This window comes from Cervus elaphus, chromosome 9 (genome assembly GCF_910594005.1).
Source record: "Cervus elaphus chromosome 9, mCerEla1.1, whole genome shotgun sequence".
Lineage (NCBI taxonomy): Eukaryota > Metazoa > Chordata > Mammalia > Artiodactyla > Cervidae > Cervus > Cervus elaphus.
The window spans coordinates 11715619-11736359 of record NC_057823.1 but is presented as its reverse complement, the minus strand read 5'-3'; the positions used below and the strand labels follow the sequence as shown (position 1 = coordinate 11736359).

Sequence of the window (20741 nt, the reverse complement as noted above, 5' to 3'; positions counted from 1 at the left end):
ACTGATCATTTGCATTCTTTGTGCACTACCTTTCTGACACTTTACCACTGGCAAGAAGAAGGAACAATCAGAAAGTGAGGCAGGAGCTGCTTGCATGTAATGAGAAATTCCAGTAATAAACCCAGGAGTTCGGTGAGGGTAAGAAAACCTCCATAGCTGAGAAACTCAGGCAAAGGCTTAAGGAAAGAGGAACTATAGGACTCTGGTAGGCAGAGGGGACAAGAAAAAATGGGGCAAGCTGGCTGGCTCTGTCCCAGCTTTCTTTCTGGAAGACACTCAGCACATACTAGGCATTCTGGTTCAGTCCAAGTGTAATTTAAAACAAGGCTTTCACAATGGTTTCCACAAATGCAGTTCTGGCAAAACGTTACTGTTGTTGTTCTGTCGCTAAGTCATGTCTGACTCTTTGTGACCCCACAGACTACAGCAAGCCAGGCTCCTCTGTCCTTCACTATCTCCCAGAAGTTGCTCAAATTCAAGTTCACCAAGTCGGTGATGCTACCTAACCAGCTCATCCTCTGCTGCCCCCTTCTCATTTTGCCTTCAATCTTTCCCAGCATGAAGGTATTTTCCAATGAGTCAGCTTTTCACATCAGGTGGCCAAAGTACTGCAGCTTTAGCTTCAGCATCAGTCCTTCCAAGGAAGGACTGGCAAATTACTGAATTCTAAATGCACAAGGTAAGAACTCGCTACATAAAAGCAACTCAGTAGTGAAGTCAGTCATGGGGGGTGGTGGAGAGCTGAACCTCTTGGTCTGAGGCCTGACAAAGCCAACAGGGAGACCGCTTTCCTTCCAGGGTGCTCTGGCTGACTACAGACCTAGCTATCAAGTGGCTAGAGAACCCAAGGAGAGAGCGCTGCTCCAAAGAAAAGGCTGATGTGGGGGCAGGAACCCACGTGGGGAGCCCATGGCCATCCCATGGCAGACTGTGGATCCTAGCGATCTGAATCCTTGTTTGTTCTCTACCCCCTTTCATCATATAGATATAAAACTTAAGAGCACCATTTGCCTGTTCTGAGATGGAATACCAATCACTCAAAACAAACAAACAAAAAAATCCATCACCCTGAATAAGTCATTAATCATTTAGCTCACAAGAAAGGTCAATACTGTCAATGCTAGAGGAAGGCTGTGTTACAGCAGTGCCAGTCAGGTGTCCAGAGGTGGTCATGCAACTATTCAATAATGTCCAACTGCTTCCAATAGGCTAGTAAGACTTTAAGGTTTATGCCCTCCAGGTAACTCCCAAGACCCAAGAGGGAAAGGACAGCTCCTATGGCAACCTCTAAGTTTTATACAAGGAGAATACCAACCCAGTTGTAACAACACTTACAGGAAAAGGGGTTTTGCAGGTGCAAAACTGATTCCTGGTACCTCTCCTGCACACAGTGCTGGAGATGGTGAAGGGACACCCAGAGTTAAAACCAGAGAGGTGTCCGGCATAAAAGTGTGAGGGAGACTGATGGGCCAGCAGCCTGTGGGAAGCACCCTCCAAGCCGGGAGAGCCGTGTGCTAGGAGCTGGGCCATGAAGCGGCACTTCCCGAAGGAACTCAATCTGATGGCAGGCCAGTGAACAGTGCACTAGCACAAGCTCTCAGGAGCACAACTACGGGACAGGACAGGTCTGCTTCAGGCTCTGAGGGTACAAGGCACTTTCCTTTCTCCACCAAGGGTACTTCTGGTACAAGTATGGCCAGAACTAAGGGCCATGTGGTCCTGAAAATGCATCATGCAGTGAGCTGTGGTGGGACAGTGGGGATTGAGGTGCTCCTAATGGGAGCGGGGTAGCAGGCTGGGAGCCTGGAGAGGAGGGGGTGGACCCTGGAGCCCTGAGTTGAGTAAACACACCCCAGTGAAAGGAGGAAGGAGGCCACAGACTGATTCAGGGAGGGGAAGCATCCAAAAGCTGGGTGGGATGAGGTGTGTACTCTTCAGAAAGAGTGCTCAGAGAACAGAGGGGAAGAGAGGACAAGCGGTTAGGCTGAATCACTCAACACTGAGTGTTTTGCGGGAGGAAGGGAGGAATCTGGCTGAGAGCACGTCACTGCTGACCTCAGGTGAAGCCGTGTGGAGGGCAGCCGAAGGGTGTGAGAGAGGGAGGCGGCACCCTGGAAGCTGCGTTTGGCTGCGTGTGGAACCTCGCACACAAAATGCATGCCTTCACTCCTGAAGTGAGTGACAAGGACGAGAGAAGACATTTCTCTAGTTCTGAGGTTTAGCTGATAAAAGAGTGGGACTTCAATCCCACAGAAGCTGGGTCTTACAGCCACCCGCAAAGTAATATGACATGGCAAAGTTCAGCCAGGAGTTCACAGAACTGTGTCCCTGAAGCCAGCAGGGGAGTGCAGACTGCCTTTACGCAGCTGCCATTTAATTACTTATTCCCCTCTTCATTTCTTTTTATTCTGACCCCAGCAATGCTAAGGAAAGCCCCTGCTTGTACCAGTGTTAAAGGTTGTACTTAGAGGCGTCAGCAGACAATAATACTATTTTCTGGATGAAATTTAACAACACTGTTTTGTTCTCATGGTTTCTAATGTTACTGATTATCCATATGTGACTTCTGATTTAGTTTTCTTTCAAAATAAAGGTACTAGAAACAAAACAGTAAACTAATTAGAAAACAACAACATAGTAAAGGATACAAGTATCAAGATAGGAAAATAAAGTGGGAGTTGTGACAGCAACTTGGCCTTGCCCTATGGTCCCATTCAGAGGGAGCCAGGTGAGACCTGCTGCAGGTTCCAGGTGGGGAAGCCAGTGAAGGTCAAAGCCGCCCAGTCGTGTCCGACTCTTTGCAACCCCATGGACTATACAGTCCATGGAGTTCTCCAGGCCAGAATACTGGAGTGGGGAGATGTTCCCTTCTCCAGGGGCTCTTCCCAACCCAGGGATCAGACTCACGTCTCTGGCATTGCAGGTGGGTTCTCTACCAGCTGGGCCCCCAGGGAAGCCCCAAGAGCACTGGAGTGGGGAGCCTCTCCCTTCTCCAGCGCATCTTCCCGACCCAGGAACTGAACTGAGGGTCTCCTGCATTGCAGGTGGATTCTTTATCAGCTGAGCTACTAGGGAAGCCCAGGGAAGCCAGTAGGCTAAGAGAATTTGCAGGAAACTGATGGAAGAGGGAGTGAGGATGGAGAGGCATCCCCAAGACAGCGGAGACTATGCAGTGATCCCTCGAAGCCTTTCACAAGTAAGTGAATGGAAGTAATCATTTATTGGGCAGAAATAGAAACTGGAGTTTTGGGCCAATACAGGGAAGACAGAAGGACAAATGACACAGGCAACACACCAGCTGGCCAGGAGCCTTTCGTCTGGTGGCCACAAGCAAGGTACAGAGAGACACAAGATATGCCAAGTGTGGGACACAAGCACGGACAGAGGGGCAGCACACAGAGATGGAAATATGTCAGAGGGGTTTAAGAACACCTGGAGAATAAAAAAAAAAAAAAAAAAAGAACACGTGGAGTTGGCTGGGGGACGGTTTCTACGCAGCAGGACCAACATGTCCAGAGGAGCACAGGGAATGAATGTTAACTGTGGCCTCATCATGAAGGGGGGAATTAAGTGAGGATAAAGACTGACGTGCAGTCTGGTTTCTCCTCTTCGCTCTCTCCCAGAAAGAAGCTGGTAAATGACACAGCCAAGCCTGTGGCAGGTGAGTTCCGGCAGGCAAGGGACAGGAGCCACCCCACCCCGAAGGAGACAGCCGGGCTCTAGGGCAGTGGCACTCTATCAGCTACAAGAACGCAGGCCGCCAGGGGGTGGAGCTAACCACATCCCACCAGGAGGAGACAGCCCCATAGTTTCCATTAAGTGATGACATTCTGGGAATCTTCAAGCAGTGTCCCCAAGGCAAGGAGGAGTCAAAGTAAACGACTTCTAAAGCTTCAGGGCTGGGCTGTGCCTTCTCTCTTTCAAGTGCACTGTCAGCAAAGCCAAAGGATGGTGGGCTCTGGACAGAACCATTTTCCTTCACCTTCAAGCCAGGCCCACATGGGCCCTTGAGCCAAGGAAGTTAAATTTTCTGCTCAAAGAATGAATACTTTTTCTACAGAAAATCTGACCCTTAACTTTGCTTCATCTCTATTTTAAACCAGTATGTCTGTGACAGAAGCTAAAACATCCTTTCGAGCCTTTAAGAACAGGGCAAGTAAACTCCTTAAGAAACTTTCAGAAGCCATTGATTCAGGTCCTGCGGCAAGACCACCAGGGAAACCAACAAGGACCTCTAATCTGTTATGGGCCAAGAGAGGCACTGGTGAGCAGCGCTGTGTGAGAGCCAGGATGACTTTTTTAAGGTACAGATCCAATTGGGTTGCCACCTCAAGTAAATGGGCCCCACGGCAGTTGCCCCTAGCCTGCACTGTCCCAGCGCCTAGTATCAACACGCCAAACAACATGGGGGCCACGATGGGCCCCTTCTCTTGTCACCTTCACGCCTTTCATTTGCTGTATCTGGTGCTTCCCTGACGTGTCTCGTGGTTTTGATGGTCGCCTCCCCCACATACACAGCTGGGAGCCCGAGGGCCATCTTGACTTCACTCTTGTCCTCCTAGCACACAGCAGGTGGTTACTCAATGACTCAAGTACTGAAGTCACCCTACACTGACCACACACAACAGTCACTCTGGGGCTTCTAGCTCAGTTTCACAACTCTGGAAAAGGAAACCAGCTTGCATTCTCACATGGAAAACGTGACTCCTATAGTCTCACTTGCTCAGCCAATGCATCCCATCTGAGCTACAAGCCATGCTTGGGGACTCTGTAGTCCACATGATGTTCTCTGAGTGATTAAGCAACACTTGGGCGAGTACCGTGAAAAAGAATGGCAGGGTTGCTGTGACCACCGACAGAGGGGATGGGCACTCCTATGGTGGGTACGGTGGAGAGAGACAAGGCTTGCGGTGGACAGGGGAAGGTACCACTGATGCAGTAACACGGGCACAGGCCTGGAGGCAGGAGAGACACCAGTGCACGTGCCGAGCTGAGAGGACAGGAGCATGTGACCCCGCTGGCCGCGCGTCCTCCGTGAGTCCCTGACTGTGGGGCAGGGAAGACAGTGAAAGGAGCACAGGGCGAGGGGTGGGGGGCGGAAGAGGCACTGAAGTCTGATTCTAGGGACACCAGGAGGCAAAAACTATAAAGAATCTCATTCCTGCCTGGAATACAGCTGCATCCTCAACTATACCTGCACACAGCAGCATGCTGCTTACAGATGCAGAAGATGGGATGCGCGGGGACAGGGCAAAACCCTGTATGAACACAGGGTGGCTCTCTGTCTGCTCTTGAGTCCTGCAGGAAATGAACAGCTCTCAGCACCAGAGCTCTCTTTAGAGAGAGGAGGCTGAAAAGTCACTTATAAATCTGCAGATATGGAGGAATTTATTAATTAAATTCACATGACAAAGTATAAATCGTTTTCAACTTAAATCAACCGAAGTTTTACATCTGAAAGATTCAAAAACGCAGTTCCCCGTTTTCACACTGACCTGTGGCTGAGACGCAGGAGCCGCTGGGTACAGGGCTGAGACAGGGGAAGGTCAAGGGACAGGAAAAGGATTTCACCTATTGTCTTCAACCCAAAAAAGGCTGAAAGACCCCACTGGGTGTCCAATTCTGGACCTACTCCCAACAGGCATCTTATAGCATGTTCCCAGTTTAGAGGAATAAGAAAAAGATGAAAAAAAAAAAAAGAAAAAAAAAAAAGAAAAAAGAAAAAGATGAAGAAAACTTGGATGGTCAGTATCCTGGTTCAAAGACTGACTGTTGAGGCACCACAGAATGTCACAGTGGGAACTATCAGCGCAAGGTAATTGATGTTATACCCTACTATATCCAACAACGTCCCATCTTCCAAAGCCTGCATTCAGCAGTTATTGTCATAAAAAGCAATGCAGCTGGTCCTTCTTATCTGCAGATTCCACCAACAGCAGATCAACAATATGTGGGGAGGGGATATTCTAGAAAGTTCTAAAAAGCAAAATTTGAATTGCTATGCACTGGCAACACAGAATTTACACTGTCTAAAATTATTTTCATAATGTTTACATTGCATTAGCTATAAATAACCTAGAGGTGATTTAAAGTATAGGAGAGGACAGAGGACACACAGTTGGTTATATGAAAACACTATGCCATCAAAATTTCTTTGTTGGAGGCTAGCTGATTTACAATGTTAATTTCTGTTGTACAACAAAGTGAATCAGTTCCATTTATACATATACCAACTCTTTCTGAATACTGATTTATTGGCTGTGATGGGTCTTAGTCGCAGAACACAGATCTTCGATCTTCACTGAAGCATGTGGGATCTTTAGCTGCAACATGCAAACTCGCAGCTGAGGCATGTGGGATCCAGTCCCCCGATTAGGGAACAAACCTGAGCTCCCTGCAACGGCAGTGCAGAGCCCAAGCTGCTGGCCCGCCAGGGAAGTCCCTGCCTCGTCTTTAAGCTCGTCTCCGGTGAAGGTCATTAGCGTAGAGCAGAGCTCTGTGTGTTACACGGTGGGTCCTTAAAAGTTCTCTATCTGATACAGACAGTGTGTGTCACTCCCAATCTTCCCATGGGTCCCCCCCTCCCCCCACTGGTAACCTTAAATGTGTTTTCTACAACTATGATTCTATTTCTGTTTTATAACTAAGTTCACTTGTATCAATTTTTTTGGATTGTACATACAAGTGAAATGATATGTGCAATGATCATATGATATTTGTTTTTTTTCTGACTTACTTCACTCAGCATGATAATCTCTAGGTCTATCCATGTTGCTGCAATATAAGAGACTCGAGCACCTCTGGATTTGGGCGCCTGGCAGTGGGTGTGTTTGTGTGTTCATGTGTCCTAAAACAGAATCCTCAACAGATACCAAGGGATGACTGTACCATGTAAAACTCAACATGGGATAGAAAATGTGGGTGACAGATGTCTTAAGGTTCCAGTTCTAAGGTTTAAGGAGTTGTGCTGTAGCCAAGAGGCACACATATTCCATAAGCAACTGGCTGTAGTAATGCAAGAATATATTTTTTCCTTTCAATTCATGTGTTTTCTTCAAACAGTTGTAAACTGTTGTTGGGATATTAGTACTTACTTTGTTGTTTGTACCTAACTATCCAATAAACAAACTTGTTAGGTATTCCCTGTGGCCTAATGTCATGATAAAAAAACTGATATGCTACTACTGCTGTGAACTAAAGTCTGGGAACCTCTGGGTTGACTAATAAAGTTAAAATGCCAACTCCGTTTATCTGTCTGCGCTGGGTCTCCACTGCCGCTCGCAGGCTCGCTCTCGTGGCGAGAGGGGGCTGCTCTCCAGTTCTGGGGTGCAGGCTCTGCACCGCAGCGGCTCCTCTCACGGTGAGCACAGGCTCGAGGGCACACAGGCTCAGCTGCCCGGCAGCACGTGGAGTCTTCCTGGACCAGTGACTGAATCCTTGTCCCCTACACATTGCAGCTGTATTCTTAACCAGTAAACCACCAGAGAAGTCCAAAATGCCAATTATTTTCCTATGTTTATAGTCCCCTGATTAATCACTACTGCTGTGAAGGATATTGCTTGCTATCATTCCAATTCATCTAAGGACAGTGTTTAGCAGACAATACAACTGAAATGTTTTTCAAATTTCAACAGAAATATTTTCTGTCCTGGAGATTAGGAGGCGAGACAGACATGGGAGAGGCTTGGGTTTAGGCTTCTGAAAGTAAGCAAGAGAGAACAAGAGAAAGACGTGATTCCTGGAGATTCAGTCCCAGCTCTGCCTCTGGAGACAGGCTGATAGTTACACTTTGTACTTGCAGTTCCACCTTAACTCCTGGCCTCCCAGACGGCCCACAAGCCCAGAGACCCCACCTTGACTGCTTCCCGTCCATTCACTCGCCTCTGAACTAAAGTGACACAGCACATAGGCAGTAAGATGCAAGAGAAGACAGAAGCAGTGCAGGTTAATTGGGAAGCCTCACGAACTCTCCCGTGAGATACAGTGATGATACCCAACATCTGTGCTAGGACCTAGAAAAGCTTGTCAGTAGGTAACTGCTGCTTCCTGGGCTGATGCCCCCTATATTGAACACTTACTTAATCCTCAACGCAAACATACAAGGGAGGTGGTGGCATTACCACCTTCATCATCCTGGCAACAAAGCAGCATAATGGGTGGCGGTCTGGTCAGCAGGAGGTCACCCAGGGCTGTGTGTCTCTTGCGTGCTATGTTTCACAGCTGCTTCTGTTCACGAAGCCCAGGGGCAAAGGCCCAGTCAACTGCTGGGCCCAAAGAGTGTGCTTTGGCTGAGGGCACCCCACTTCCATGTCCTGGCATCTATTTCTTAAAAAATGTATTTGAGCTGTGCTGGCCCTTCGTTGTTGATGGGTTTTCTCTAGCTGAGGCAAGCAGGGGCTCTCTGGCTGTACTATGCGGGCGTCTCACCGCAGCGGCTGCTCGCTGCAGCTCCCGAGCTTAGTTGCTCTGCAGCATGCGGCATCTTCCCAGATCAGCCATTGAACCTGTGTCTCTTGCACTGGAAGGTGAATTCTTTAGCACTGAGACACCAGGGACACCCTTGGCATGTATTTTAATCAACAGACTTGCCCTCTCTGCAGAAGCTGAATGTCACATGACCCCCAAGTAAATGAGGTTAGCTTCCAAAGAATTTCACCCCTGCAAACAAAGTCAAGATAACTTTCACAGCACCTGGCCATCTGTGACTTGGCCAACATCATAGGTGAAATCAGCAGCACACTCCCCTGCTGATGCCATGGGGAGTGGGGTCAAGGGGAGCGGAGACCAAATTATTTATGCTTCCCAGGCAGTAAAGGGCCTGAGGGGCTGTGGCTTTAACTGGTTTCATGCCAAGAAAAAAGCTGGCCAATGCCAAATGACCCCAGTGTGTCTTGAAAGTATAACTTGACGGTAGCATTCACCCTTCAGACAAAGGAGATGCCTCCTCACTACTACGAGGCTCTCCTATAAAAAGGAGGAGACACAGACGGTGATAGGGGTCCTTGATTCTGGAAGGAAAAAAAAAAACTCGGCAATGTCTCATTACTAGTTAATGTGCAGCAAATCGTATCCTGTCCTAGGAGCATCTTTGTGGAAATGTTAGTTACAATGATGATGGAACACTAATATCAGAAAGCATGTTCCTTCTGGTTCCCGAGGAGAAGCTCCTTCCCGTTCACAGTGAAGGCCCCTGTTTCACTGTGCGATCTGTGTTGGTGGGGGAGCACAAACAGGATTACTTTTCCATCTGACCAGCTCAGACGGCTGGTGAGAACAGCAATCATGTCATCAGCCAGACTGAGGTGTCTGGAGGCTGGCCAGTGGTTGTGCACTGAGGAAGCTCTCAGAAGCCTTAATCCTCCTCCTTGCAGCTTGTACATGCCCCGACACCCTGACTTGCCAAGCAGGGCCCCATCACCTCAGAATCAAGCTGGCGGCTGCCTTGAGCCAGGCAGCTCCAGGTGGAAATGAGTCAGCCTTGCTGCTAAGCGTGCAGACACACTCACGCTCTCTGTCCCCCACTGGAGGGAACCAGGCCCACGAGGACCCTGCGGCCGGAAGACCAGGACCCAGAAGGCTGGGCAGGCCACAACCCCGGCAATCAGAAATCCACTCGCTCTGCCTTAGAAACCAATCAACAGGCACATTACATTAGGGGCAGTGAAAAATGTGTACCATCTTTTCCCTATGAAAGCTGCCAGCAGCTGGAGGTAAAATAAAAGGTTCCATTGTTACATACGGGTTACATCATGGGGTTGATGGTTAAATCTGGACAGATGATTTGTGAATTTAAAAGTGTTCCTGAGATGGACATGAAGTTAAAAAGAAAACAAAACTTTGAGGTGGACAAGACTAAAACTACTAAAACATACATCGGTAGGGGGAGGCTAATTTTTCCCAGAGAGTAAATACAGTCAGCTATGCAGGATAAACAGTCTTTGTAACACTTCATTCCACTGTTGCTGTATCATGAAAGCAGCCTGCTGACAATCCTGGGACAAGGAACTGTGCTGTGTGTCAGTAAAACTCAGACTAGTCGGCAGGCCTTAGTTTGCAACCCCTGTTTCATAGATTTCTAGACTTTGTGTCAAAATGAAGGAACTGTAAGTGACAAGAGTGCTATGTTAGAAAAGCAGAATACACAGTTACAGATAAAATTAGGTAAAGACAGACAACTGGGTGTGTACATGAAACCATAAAATGGAAGTGGGACATGGGGGCAGCTCTGTGGACGACTATACCTACTTACATTTAAAAACCAACCAACAATATGCCCCCCCTCTCACAAGTCCCCACTGACCTCTGCTGAGGTGGTCTTGTGATCTGTCTGCCTCTTTACCTGGTGAGCTGGCCTCCAGGCACTGCTTCTCAAAGCAGCCTTGACCTGCCCAATTCTCCAAATTAGAGGCTGGAAGACTGACAGAAACACAATCTGCCATTAATTCAAACTCTCCATTTCCACGGACCTAGGTCTAAGGTTGTGCCCTTCGTAGGTAAGGTAAGAGTGATACTTTCTTCTGGTTGCCTCTTTTAAAGTTATTACTCCTACTATTCTGCCTTTACTCTCCTACCATCTTCCTTTACTTTTAAACCTTTTATTTTCAGTGATTTTGTTTTCCAAAAGAGCTGTTCTGATGTGTGTAACACAAAGATTAACCCACACTACAACACATAATGCCAACAGAACAGACTGTCATTTCATGCAGAAAATTCCTGCTCGCTTTGAGAGGTAGACTCCAATATGGCTAGAGACATGCAGATCACAAAGCCAAGGCAGGCAGAGAGGCCAGGCGCTTCCTCTGCCTAGATGAGAGTTTCCCAGTAGGAAGGAAACATAGGGAACAATGAAGAATTGAATAATCTGCAAGGCAGCAAGAACGAGAGATGGTGTTCATTTTGCAGCACAGAGAAAGTACTGAAACGAAGAAAATGTCTGAAGAGTGAGGAACTAGCATTAGCCAAATGAGGCTGACAGTGGTGTCATGGGAGACCTGCATGTAGACCCATAAAGCTTCTGAGGGTGATGCTACACTGGTTCTCTGGAACTGTCACACTGACTCTCTATAACCCTCCCATTTCCAACAAAAGGATAAAAACCAAGTTCATGATGCTCAGGAACAAAATTTACAACTAAAACTAGTACAAGCAAGACAACTGTGGTGTTTCTAGCACACCAAACACCAGGAAAACACGTTAGTGTTAACCTTCAAGCTAGTGGTCAAAGTCGAGCTGTTTGGGAATTTGGGAGGCCAAGAGGAAGGTAAATGAAGTACAGATGATGAACAATCTGCAACAGGCAACAGGAAGCACCGGGGGAGAGGCAATCTACTGTCTGTGGCTGAAATGTTCCAGAATATGCCAGCTCACAGGCACACAGGTCTGCTTTGTTTAAGTGGAAACAGCAACATCCCAACCAACTTTCCCGCAATGTCATTCCCTGAAATGAAAAGCAGCCTCCACGAGAAGGCCAAGCTAACAAGGTGGGAGATACCCCACAAAAGCATATCATGGCTCTGAGCTTCTCTCCAAAGCAGCAGAATGGAAGCTGAGAGGGAGACTCAAAACTACGCTTAACTGGGACTTCCCTGGTGGTCAAGACAGTGCTCCCAACACAGAGGGCCCACCTTTGATCCCTAGTCAAGGAGCTAGATCCCACATGCCACAACTAAGAGTTCACATGCTGCAACTAGAGATCCTGAGTGCTGCTAAGTAAGTGTTTTTTAAAACTACACTTACTGGGGACAAATGGGGCTCAGGAAGAGGGCTAACAGAAGAGCTTCCCAAGACACCACGACCCCAACATCTTCAGCCATGACCACCAAGGAGGCAGGAACAGATGCATCTATCAAGGACAAGGGCACATACTGACTCCAGCTTTAGCGAAGGAGAGTCTAGATACCTTGATGAAGAGCTGATGCTTATGGGTGACCTCTTCTTTAATGATACTACCCTCTGACCTTCACTGTGAAGCTGAACTTTAAATATCAGAAAAAGGAATTATCTGTCATTATCAGGCACTCTCAAGAAGAGGATGCAGCTAGGATGACCTGTTCCCCTCACCTTTCATCAGGTATAGAACTCAATAATAGCGAGAGTTGACAGTGTCTGAACTAGACATCCACTGCCAAGGGTACAGCAAAGGCTGGTGCTCTGAGAGTCAAGCTGCCCCCGGGGAAACAGGCCGAGGGGCCCTGGCCTCCACAATGCACTGATTTCCAGACAGGTGCCTCTCTCAGGCAAGGGCAAGCCACCTCCATGCATTACAAGGAGGTCTCTACCCTCAGCAAACATCCAGTGTTGACTGCTGCCCTCACAACCTCACCATGTCGGCTTGAGAAGGATGTGTGGATTTAACCAACCTCCTCTAGATCTCAGTAACTTTTGGAGTGCAAAGAAGCCAATCACGGACAAAACTCAACACTGCTTTAGATGAGAACAGCGAGGGAAGCAAAAAAAGAAGTGACAGGGATCGGTTTCCTTGTAAAGACTGACGTTTTTGTTTGTCATTGATTCCGCCTAACTTCCACCAAAGTAACTGATTCACAGAAGTCAAGTGCCCCAACTCTGACAAAGACAGGAAAGTGGATACAGGTGCTGGAGAGAAAAGGTCAAACCTCACAAATCACATATGATCTCTTCGGCCACTGTGCTCTGGGCAGGGGGCCTTGCCACAGGCAGTGCTCTGCCCTGGGGGACCTCAGCTGCAGCAGAATCTCACAGGCTCAGATCCTGTTGCACAGTCCAAGTTTACTCCCTGGCAGACATGGTCAGGTCTATCTTGTCCCCAGTGTCCACTTAGGAAAGTAAGGGCTGCTCACTGGTGAGGAGCTCTCAGCCCATCAGAAGCCAAAACCCCTGCCCCAATGAACCACACCCCCAATGAACCCACAGCATTTCCTGGAACTCTCTGCCACTTCTATTAATATCAGGAAAAATACTTAAGGATGCGGAACTAACATACACCCGACATGAAGCTTCCAACCAAGGTCCACAGCACAGAATGACTGAATTTAAAACGTGTGCGCACACATGCCTCTGACTGAGAATGCCACCTGCATTCACTGGATTTAGTAACTGGTTTTCCCAGTGCATGGGGAAAGCTGGAGACCCACATGCTGGGCAGACTGAGGCCTGTGGCCCGTCCCCAGCTCTCCACACAACTCTCTGGGATTCTGAGTTCTTCTAGCCTTCATGCCAGGTATGTCTCACCCAGGAGAGAGCAAAGCTGAACAGGGCCACTGACCCCATCGTCCTCTCTGGGGTCTCAGCGCCTTCCCACCAACGACTCCCACACCAGTGCAGCTTGGGACCCGGGGCAAAGAGCCAGACAGAAGAGGAGCAAAGATGTGTTCTCCTCCTGTTTAAGCAGGAACACAGATGGGTCGCCATGTAATAAGTCCCATCCCCCACAAGCCTTACCCAGATGAGATGTGGCTGGGCCCCTTCCCTCCGCCAGTCTAACACTCAGTGGAGAAGCAAAGGCTTCAAGAGGTGTACCCAGGACTTAGGTGCTCCCAGGCCTTATTTAGGACAGAAGGACAGAAATGAGAGAGAGAATCCAGTTGAGAATTCACCAAAGAACAGCAGGGCCCAAAAGTTTTCAGGAGTCTTCAGAAGTCAGAGAAGGACCTGGGAGAAGATGGCAGTGCAGGCTGCCACACAGAGGAAGAGATTCTTCACTCTTACATCCTATCTACATGTGTCTGACAGAAATAAATGTGACCATTCAAGCACCGTCATTTTCTTGTAGCCAGATTAATGTAAAAAGGTGAAGTTAACAGTATATTTCGTGGAATCCAACATACTCAAAATTCCATTTCAATGTGTAACCATGTAAGAAACTGAGACACTTTACATTTTTTCATACTAAATGTCTTAAATTGGTGTGTACTCCACACCTTCAGCACATCTCAATTCAGGAGTTAAATTTTCATGCAAAATATTTGATCCGTGTGTACATTTTATAAAGTTTGACGTTTAAAGTCGATTCACAGACTTCCCTGGATGTCCAGTGGTTAGGGCTCCAACCTTCCACTGCACAGGGTACGGGTTCGATCCCTGGTCGGGGAGATAAGATCTTGCATACCATGATGCATGGCCAAAGAAAGAAAAAAATAGATGCACGTGCCCAAGCTGTCAAACATACTTAAAAAGTTCTCCAAAACTAAATGGTGGTTCTAAATTTTTAATTAGAATTCATTAAAAATTTAAAACTTAAAAAAAAATTTAAAACTTAAAATTCAGTTCCTCAGTCGCAGTACCTTTTGATGATGCCTAAAATCCCGATGAGATTAGTACTGACCTTGACTGTAAAGATGTAGAAGGTTCCTCTTGTAGAAGCTAGGCAGAGTGGGGCATTCAGGTTAGAAACTCAGCTCCGGGGCCAAAGGGACCCAGATCACTACACATTCAGGGTTGGTCTGACCCTAGTCAGTTCAAACCCATCACCTTCATCACCCACAGATCCACCTGCACTTTGTATCAACTTGCTTTTTATAAATTTAAATATATCTATTTAAAAGAATATGCTAACATATCACATGTGATGTGTCAACCTATTTGAACGGGAAACAGACATTTTTGGAGACAACATGGGAATTCTTAACATGGAATGCAATTATTGTTGATTTTCCATAATGTTTACTGTGGTTTAATAGGACAATGCCCTTATTTAAAAAAATAAAACCTCAATAGCCTTTTATATTATTTATCCTTTTATTGTGGCAAAATACACATAACATGAAATTTACCATTTTAACCATTTGCAAGGTGGCTCAGTGGGTAAGAAGTTCACCTGCAACGTGAGAGACAAAGGAGACACTGGTTCAATCCCTGGGCTGGGAAGATCCCATGGTGGCGGGTATGGCAACCCACTTCAGGATTCTTGCCTGGAGAATCCCATGGACAGAGGAGCCTGGCGGGCTACAACTGTGGCAAACAGTTGGATATGACTGAAGCGTCTGAGCATGCATGCGAGAGTACAGTTAAGGGCACTAAGCACGATCACGCAGTTGGCCAGTTGTCACCACTGTCCAGCTCCAGAACTTTTCTCATCTTGCAAAACTGAAACTCCACACCCATTAAACACTAACTCTCCATTTCCTCCACCCTCCAGCTCCTAGTAATCACCATGCTACTTTCTCTCTCTATGAAACCAACCTAATGTAAGTGGAATCACAAAGGATTTGTCCTTTTGTAACTGGCTTCTTTTTCTTAACATAATGTCCTCAAGGTTCATACATGTGTAGCATGTATCAGAATTTCCTTCCTTTTATGGCTGAATAATATTCCATCATGTGGATAGACCGTATCTGTTCATTCATCCCTCCATGGAAACTTGGGTTGCTTCCATCTTTTGGCTATTATGACCAATACTGCTATGAACATGGGTACACAAATAACTACTGGGAGTCCCTGCTTTCATGAAAACACCCTTATTGTGAAAGAGATGCTTGCTGAAGTACATGAGGTAAAACAGCACATCTGCAACCTACTTGCAAAGGACTGGGGTGGGGGAAGCCTGTGCAACGAAAAATCAAACAAATGTGGCAAAATATTAATTGGTGAATCTACTTTTTGAAGCTACAAAAATTTTCAAAAATAAAAGAAAAAGTCATTAACTTAAAAACAAGCACCAGCTGCCATGAAGAGAAACTCCGTGTAAAAACAAGGACAATGAAAACAATGTTGGCATGACTACTGGCCCAAGATTCTGACCGGCATTACAAGTGCACCAAGGGAGATTAGCAACAGTTGACACTTTTTCCTCAAAGTGAACAGAAGCACTGTGGGGAAGTGAAAAGGTAACTGCGCCCTTCTCTCACGAGGACTGCTAGCCCTAGCACTCGCTGAAGTCACTCCACTTAGGGGTTAGGCATCCCACCATTTGGGAGCACTACTGAGGGGCTGGCGAGCAAATTTATCATGGAGGCTACTGCAGGAACGAAGCAAGACCCAGGTGGGGCGGGGTGGGTGGGGGTGGTGGGTGCGGAGGACGGGGTCAGACCCAAAGATAATTTAAGGCGACAAATCCCAGTTGTTGGGGTTCAAAGGAAGACCAGAATTAACTGATGAGCCATCACAAGACAAACCTGTATCTGGTATACACCAGAGCTGAGTAGCCAGGCTGAGTGAGGCCATTCAGGACGCTGTGCCCAGAGATGAGAGTGCCCAAATTGAAATCCCTGCCAGGGAGGTAGACAAGAGTCATTGGAATCAGCAGCCTCCTGAATGGCGACACCACAGAAACAGGTTAGAGGCAGTAGGTGTGGGTCACGTGGTCTCAGCATCACAGCTGCTCCTGGGATTTTCAATGAGGTGGTTGGCAACCTGGGGCAAGAGTAGGGTGACCCAAACCATAGAATTTTGTCCTACAAGAGATGAATAATGGATGTGAAAGGGGAGGAAGTGGAAAATAAGTCAGAACATGTTAAATGTGAGATACACAAAGGCTTTTAAAGCATCAAAACACTGAAGGAGAGTTTTAGATCAAGGCAAAAAACCCAAAAGAAAATAAATTTCAAAGATTCCAGAGCCTGGGCTATGATCCTGCAGGGCCCCCATGTTTCCCTTAACTAGAAGGAGGGGACTAGAGCACAAGTTTTAGTTATAAACTCAGCTCCTTCCCAGACGCTGTTTTGTGAGACACAGGTAGAACTCAGCCAGGACTACTGACCCTGCCCTGAGCCCTCCACAAACTCGGGTGGCTCCTCCCACTGATGCAAAGGCGCGCGGAGCCACGCTGCATTTCCCTCGTTCTGGCCTCTGCAGCTGGTGCTATGCAGGATAGCATGCTGCACCAGGCGGATGTGAGGAAGTCAGCCCGTGAGGGTGGTTTCAGAATAGGGTGGACGGCACCAACCCAGGCAGAGGGAGGAAGGCAGAGCTCTGAGTCCACCCTCAACGGATGGCATGAATGAGCTCTTTCACTGCCAAAGGAGAGCGTGCAGCAGTACCATCTGCTACAGGGAGAGAAAGGCCAGAGAGCAGGCACTGAGTCCTCGGCCCTCCAGAGTCGGGTGAAAACCACCTGCATCTCCACCCTGCCAAGGCTGCTGGAACAGGCAAGGCCTAAACACGAGATGAAACATGTGAGCTACAGGCTCTGTAACAAGTGGGGGAAGCCAAAGTGCAGAACTATCTCAGAAGAACTTCATAATTTCCACCTCTGGCTGCCCTGTTCAATTCCATGTCCCAAACTCAGCCCCGCCCCTCCCCACGCTCCCATTTCTCAGCTTAGAGATTAGCACCCAAAGTCAGCGAGGGTAGAGATGCTTCACCAAGATGCCTCCAAATGACTCCAGCAGAAAGCTAGGCTTCCTATCAACTTAAAATCAGAAAACAGGCAGGCATCATTTCCCCAACCCCAAACTGCTAACAGGATAGCTTAAGCTGATGAAATCAAGAGAATGGAAGCTGGGAAAGGTGTGGCTTGTGGAGGCCACCGCTCTCTCCCCATGGGGCAACAGCCATAGCCAAGACCGTACCCACAGAGAGAGGAAGGCACAGCGCACTCTCTCTCCAGATGCCACTGCCACCTCAGCAAGGGGTTCAGGTCAAGGAAGGCTTCCTGAGAAAGGAATTCACAATTTTATTTTGTCTCTTGGAGAGGCAGGATAAGTTAAGTTAAAATCACCTGATCTCCAGGCTCAGGCTGGGATAGAGAGTTTCATGCTTGAACACAAGAATCCCCAATGATAGAGGCGTCTAAACAAAGTTTTGACAACCAGAGAATGGACATTTTACCAAATACCCACTTTGGATTAAAAATAAGCTTCCATCAACACGCCCACCACCCACCCAAATGACATTTAAAACCAGACTAACTTGACTGCCATGCAGATTATCAGAAGTGGACTCAAATGAAGTCAATGTTGAAAATTTGGTGCTGGACCATTTAAATTCTCTTCAAACTGCAACAAACTTATAACGGTATTTTTGATGTGCCTTCACTAATCCTGTTATCATGTTAGAGCACAGAAATAGAATCTGTTCCCTTGGAGTTCACTGGTTGCCATAGGAATGGTATCAAAATGTATTATACTTTCAGGTGTAGAAATGCACCATAGGTGCTTAAGAAGAAAAACCCTTATCAAACCCAGTTCAAACTCAAATCCCTTTAAAAGTAAATGGGTACAAGTATACTGAGAACACAACTCAAACAGATGTGCTCCAGGTCTGGGGAAGAAAGGGAAATGTCACTCAACACAAACACAGAACACCAGCCCTGCGAAGACCCTCCAATGAAACACAGTCAACCTGGCCAGGACCCCCTACACCCTGCCCCAGCCTGGGCACACACACCCGAGGCAACAGAGCTCACGCACACATTCCCACTCCAAGCCCACTTTTCTTATTCCTGATTTATTCCATTTTTATACAGACCCACATTTATGAAAGCATAAGCTTTAACCCCCAGTGGATTCAAGTTCCCTAGTGAGTTAGGCTCACTACCTCTAGAGAGTAAGGACAGAGATATAAGCTATTATAGATGTGACTTCAACCCAAGGCATGATCTGAAACATTTTAAAAGTGTTCTTTAAAAAGAGAAAAGCCTATTGCATTACAGAGGTAATGGTCCCCAGCACACCTAGATGGAAAGAGATAGGCATGATGGTACTACAGACCCCGCAGAACCCCAAATCAAGGGGTTCTGAAAAGGGCTGAGCTTGCTCCTCTTTCTGTTCACCTGCTCCTGTGATCCAACTACTGCTCTTCTCACTAACCAGTATCTATCTGGCCTGTCCTGCTTCTTACTTTTGCACTACACAGATATATGCTAATATAACATGTATTTGTGTTGTGTGAATATGTAAGGAGATGATGTTGAAGATTAAGAACAAGCTGAAAACCAACTGGTCCAGTCTGGCCAAGCGGTAGAGGCCTGGGGATAACTGGGTATAACCCTGTCATTTGAGGTGTTCCTAGTTTAGGTGAAAACTTTGGATTTGTTACAGTTTTTAACAAACACCTTACTGTCTATCTCTTAATTCTACAGGCTCTTGGGATTCAGCACGAAGACAACTACCCTGATGGGCTTACATTCTGGCCCAGAGGTGGGGGAATGGAGACAGACAGGCAACCAAGAACTAAAATTACGTGATGTATATCAAAAAGAGAAATGATAGGGGGCACATGGCATTGGAGCTTTTAAAAGTAACTACTCCTTGGGACTTTCACAAAAAGCGAGATTGTGGTTTCTGAGTTCTCCCCATTTCATCTATATTATGTATTAAAGGAATCTAGCTGACAAGTTTTCCCCATTAAACTCTCATTCATGTGCAAATTACTCTAAAGATGGTTCCCCAGGTCTGTATCTATTTTGAACTCGGGGGCTTGTAGCTTCCTTAAAACCACGGCTTTCATCCAGTGACAGGCTCACCTTTAAAGATAACGAAAAAGGACAGAATTCATTTACTTTACAGGATTTACATATAAGACAAAAGAGCTCATTAAGCCAGTTCCATACTACAAATTCACTTTTTGCCTACACATTTATTGCGTGCACGCACATTGAATCGCTTCAGTTGCGTCCAACTCTTTGTGATCCTATGTACTACAGCCTGCCAGGCTCCTCTGTCCATGGAATTCTCCAGGCAAAAACACTGGAGTGGGTCGCCATGCCCTCCTCCAGGGGATCTTCCCAACCCAGGGATTGAACCCAAGTCTCTTATGTCTCCTGCATTGGTAAGCAGAATCTTTACCACTAGCACCACCTGGGAAGCCCATTCACATTTATTATACAAGCATATCTTCCTGCAAAGAGTCATGTCTGAGAGGCAAGTCATCCTTGATTCCACCCCTCAGGCAGGATACAGCCAGAAGAAGGCAATTCCTTCTGGTACACCAGTTACTTGGGTGGCAGTAACAAAATAATGGGTTTCCCTGGTGGCTCAGCGGTAAAGAAACCGCCTGCAATGCAGGAGACGCAGGTTCAATCCCTGGGTCAGGAAAATCCCCAGCAGAAGGAAATGGCAACCCACTCCAGTATTCTTTCCTGGGAAATCCCATGGATAGAGGAGCCTGGCAGGCTACAGACTATGTGGTTGGACAGGACTTGGTAACTAAAAACAAAATGATTCCCTAAATAAATGTCACAGTTGTAAGCCTTGCCGAATGGCAACTTCTCAGTTGATCAAAGCCTGATTTTTCATTTCACAAATATATTCCACCTTTAATTAGGAAAGCAGGTCAAAGACAGTACCCTACTAATAACAAGCCACTGTTACACATTCCCTATCCTAATCTTCTGAGAATCCTCAGAAGTTCCACAGCTTCCATGTGCCAAAGGCAAAAGTGTGTCTTCACCTGGGGAGGTGCCCTCACAACCCCCATCCACAACTGCTGACTCGGGGGATTTAATCTACACCCTAAGAGTCTCCTCTTTGCTGCTGCAAAGTCCTTGTCATTATTTAGACTGAGCAATGGGCTGTGGAGAAACCTGCCAAATATAACCCCGGGAGCACATGAGAAAAGCACAGAGACACCAACGTGAAGCGGCCCAGGCCTTGTGTCTCCCAGTCTCAGGCCGCAGAGGAGCCCAGCAAAGGAAGGCGAGCACATCTGTCCTCCTCACAGGGCAGGGAGGAGGGCGAGCGCCTTCTTTCAGATTTCAGTGCCCCTGCAAGGGCTGGTTCATGCGAGCCACCATGCCAGTGCACACCCAGGGGTCCTGACAACAGCCGTCTACCATCGATGCCGGCAGCTCAAGGGGGCCAAGAGAAGCACCACTCGAGTCAGTG

At 47.2% G+C, this 20741-nt stretch overlaps 1 protein-coding gene across 2 annotated transcripts in view; it reads right to left on the bottom strand.

Moving 5' to 3' along the window:
• Positions 1-20741, bottom strand: part of BRD4 (bromodomain containing 4) — an 86426-nt gene that overhangs the window by 34229 nt on the left and 31456 nt on the right. The window lies entirely within an intron of this gene.